The sequence below is a fragment of the Sebastes fasciatus genome, chromosome 19, assembly GCF_043250625.1.
Source record: "Sebastes fasciatus isolate fSebFas1 chromosome 19, fSebFas1.pri, whole genome shotgun sequence".
Classification (NCBI taxonomy): domain Eukaryota; kingdom Metazoa; phylum Chordata; class Actinopteri; order Perciformes; family Sebastidae; genus Sebastes; species Sebastes fasciatus.
In genome coordinates this window covers 2360639-2364775 of record NC_133813.1, presented here as the reverse complement: position 1 = coordinate 2364775, position 4137 = coordinate 2360639, and the positions used below count along the sequence as shown (strand labels likewise).

At 34.2% G+C, this 4137-nt stretch overlaps 1 long non-coding RNA gene across 1 annotated transcript; it reads left to right on the top strand.

Moving 5' to 3' along the window:
* Positions 1-435: 435 nt before the first annotated feature.
* Positions 436-3410, top strand: LOC141757432 (uncharacterized). Its single transcript, XR_012591648.1, has 2 exons — positions 436-1312; positions 1410-3410. It is a non-coding gene; the product is annotated as an uncharacterized LOC141757432 (long non-coding RNA).
* Positions 3411-4137: the final 727 nt, after the last annotated feature.

Below are 4137 nucleotides of genomic sequence, written 5' to 3'. Positions count from 1 at the left end.
ATAATATAATATGTAATAATATTTCACACAGGGGACATTTTTCTGCATTAAGTACTCATAATTTATATATATATAAATAAATAAATATAACTATTGATCAACAGAAAACCAATCAGCAACAAGACTTTCGGTTCATTGTTCAAGTCATTTATCAAACAGAAATGGAATATCAATGGGAATTTGAATGTCTACTATTACATGACAGCAGGACAAACTCTACCCTTTAAACCTATTAAAAAAAACATCAAACAGGGTGTGACCTTCAGACTGAAATCCTCCAAAACAGTTCATGAGGAAACTTTTAGATAAACCTGTTAATCCTGTTCCTGTGATTGGCAGCAATGTTGTCGTCAAACTGCATGATGGCCTTTAAGGCCATCATGCAGTTTTAATAAAAATATATATATATATATATATATAAATATATGTATTTTTTGCATGTAAATTACTTATTATTTTTTATTTAAAATAGAGTATATGTGAGCAGGAATTGACTACTCAACCTGTGCAGGAAAGGCCCGCCCAAAGCTAGTTGATTGACAGCTTGGCCTTTCAAGGAATAGCACAGGCAATAGGGAAAAGAATAAAGAAAAGTAAAGGGATAAAATTTAAATAAATTAAATTATATACAAATAAATAAATTACATCAATTAAGAATTTACAGACAAATTAGAGTAATTTAAATGCAAAAAATAAATAAATGACATTATAAATAAATTACATAAATTAAGAATTTACAGACAAATTAGAATAATTTAAATGCAAAAAAATAAATAAATTACATTATATAGAAAAAAATATATTAAAATGTACAGAAAAAAATAGAGTAATTTGAATGCAAAAAATAAATACATATATCCTATAGTCCTTTCTGATTTGACGCTATATAAAAATAAATTGAATTGAATTGAATATATACAGAAATAAATTAAAAGATAACTGTTAAAGTAAATGAAAAATGATTCTGTTATATTTTGTTATTTGTATATATATATATTGCATATCAATTACTCGTTTTTTTTAAAGGGTTACAAATAAATAAATGACATTAAATCATTAAATAAACAAAATAAATAAAACATAAAATAAATAAATTAATAAAGAATATACAGAAAAAGATGTAGTTAACCCGTATTCATTTTGCCAACCGTGTATCCCATAAAAATATTTTTTTAATGAGAATAATTCTTTTGTTCTTCAGCAATGTTTCCCAGACTGCGTGTGCGAAGACGCCTACAACAACACCTACGCCTGCGTCCGGACCCTCGACGGCAAAGACAACCTGCAATACTGCGAGTTTGCAGACAGCGAGGTACAGCATGACGACATACAGTACATGTAATCTGAGTCCTTTAACAGATGTGACGAAACTCAGCGTCTCATCTTCTTCTTCTTCTTTGTGTCCCCAGTCGTTTGTGGAAGTGTACAACCTGACGTCAGACCCCCACCAGCTGGAGAACATCGTGAAGAAGGTGGATCCGGCCGTCCTGCAGGCGATGAACCAGCGGCTTATAAAGCTCCAGTCCTGTCAGGGCGACAGCTGCCGCGACACCAAGTAACCAAGAAGCGACGCACGCCAGGAAGCTGCCATTTCTACGAGATGGGGTTGGTTTATCCGACTTGTTTGGTCAACTTTTACCACAAGCGTGACGGTTGGATCGACCTTTTTTTATAACCCTGTTTCCCGTTTTGACTCGTCTCAACAGGAAAAGTTAAATGATGGCTGGATTCTATTCAGCTGCTTCAGTTTCAGGGTCCTGGTATTGTGCATGCTGGCTCACTGTCACTCTGTCATGGTTTACTGGGACACTTGAATAGAACGGAGCCGTCGTTAAAGGACACGTTTGACGTTTTGGGAAATACGCTAGTTTGTCACGGTCCCTCTGCTTCACTCCTCGCCGCCAGGAGACTTCTTCACCGGGAAATATACCTATAGACGCCGGTTGAGTTCACCGATTGAAGCAAATAAGAGCCGGGCTATTAATTGAAGTTTTGAGATATACACGTTTTCGTACGGACCCTCCACCAGAATCTCCCAAACTGTCAAACTTCTCCTTTAATGTTTACTGTAGTTTTCTTACGACGACGAGTCAAAATATCTGCTGTGAAAATGTTCTTAGGGTTTTTTTTATTCTTTTATATTTGAGATAAACTCCTCACCCAGTTCATATTGTGCAGATCTCTGCATATAAACTGCACTATAAACTTCTGTTCTTTACTGACTGTTCGGGGTTCAAAATGTCATCTCAACTTTTTTTGTTCTTAAATGATGCACAACCAAAGGTTTACTAGCTGTTGTTAATCCAATCATCTCTAAAGGAAGAGTTCGACATTTTGGGAAAATACACTTATTTGCTTTCTTGCAGAGAGTTAGCTGAGAAGATCGATATCACTCAAGCTTAGCTTAGCTTAGCATAAAGACTGGAAACGGGGAAACAGCTGGCCACTTCTGCGTTTTACTGGAGGGGTTTTGTGCCAAACAATTTCTTGGTTGGGAAATAAGAAATAATCCTTGTAGTTATATAAATATTACTTGTATTTTTACACGTTTTTGTACGGACCCGCCATCAGAAAGTCACGTCTGTCCGTTCAGTATAAAGCTTAGCACAGAAAATAGTGTGAAAACAGCTGTTTAAAGATATCAAAATCCACCTATCTGCATCTCTAAAGCTCACTAATCACCTCGTTATGTCTCGTTTGTTTAATTCAAAACAAAAACTGAAGTGTAAAAATGATAATTTGCAATTTAACGGAGGTTAACGGTATGTTTGGAACGGTTTCTTGGCAAGAATAGTTTGACATAGACAACCATAAAACTACAATTTGATGTTTTGACATGTCAATTTTTGTGTGAATTAAACAAACATGATATAAAGTGTTTATCAGTGAGCTTTAGAGGTTCTGCAAAGTGGATTTTATAACATTTAGACAGAACCAGGCGAGCTGTTTCCAGTCTTTATGTTAAGCGTTTAACCAGCTGCAGCTTCATATTTCCCAAAATGTCAAACTGTCTCTTTAAGCTGAACTTATTTAGAGTTCAGCTCTTAAATATTGTTGAACTTTTATCTCTGCAGAACTTCTAATGAAAGAAGTTGAAGTCTTTTGTGCCTCACACACAACTTTGTTTTAATTTTTAATCCTGCTGTTTGATATTTTACACGGAGTATTAATGATGACATTTATGTTATTGAGCCTTTTTAATTAAAAAGGACGATGGAATAAAAAGGGCTGTGATATTTTTCGATGCGTGTTTTGTAATTGTGAGCTGGAAGTTTCACCAGGTAACATGATGAAACGAAACGCTCCGATCCCGTGTGCCTTGTGTTTGCACTGACGAGGCTCACGTGCCTTAAATGTGAATGTATTTGCACTGTGATGAAATTAACAATAAATCAAAAGAAGCATTTAAATGAACTTATCATGTGGATATTTTTCTTTTAGGTGTCACACAGCAAAAGTACATGTACTACTTAGCATTTATAAACATTAAATAAACAGGTTATAACACACTTTAATGTAGTTGTAAAGACATTTCAAGTGTTTTCATTATATTGTCATTTATTGTCTGTTTATACAGCAGCCTTCAGTTTAGATGTCCACTGGAGGAGTTATAGTTATACATTAATAAACACTTATATGTACTTACATCTACATTACAGAGTGTTATAAACCGCTTATTAAATGTTTATTTACTGCTTATAAATGCTACAAAGGGGGACTAAGTGTAATCTTCTTCTTCTGGAGTAATGTGCTGAAAATTAATGAACAAGATGTATAAAATGCAACCTGATATTTTAACTTTGAAGTATCTTATAGGACCCCAGCCGGTATTAACTTTTCCCGACTTACAAACCATGATACGTTCGGCTGAGTCAGAGGCTTCTTTTAAATTAAAGCTTAAAACATACTTTTATCGCACCGCTTTTCCCTGATTTCATCTACTTACTCTACTTGTATTGCTGTTTTTATGTGTTGCTATAATGTATGTTCTGTGTGTTCTTTCTTGCTATGTGAAGCACTTGATAATTTGTTTTGATAAATAATATATAAATAAAGATATTATATTATGATGATAAACATGAGGAATGGAGGTGATGAAACTGCATGTGAATTGAAAAATTGACAATTTAGTGTTGT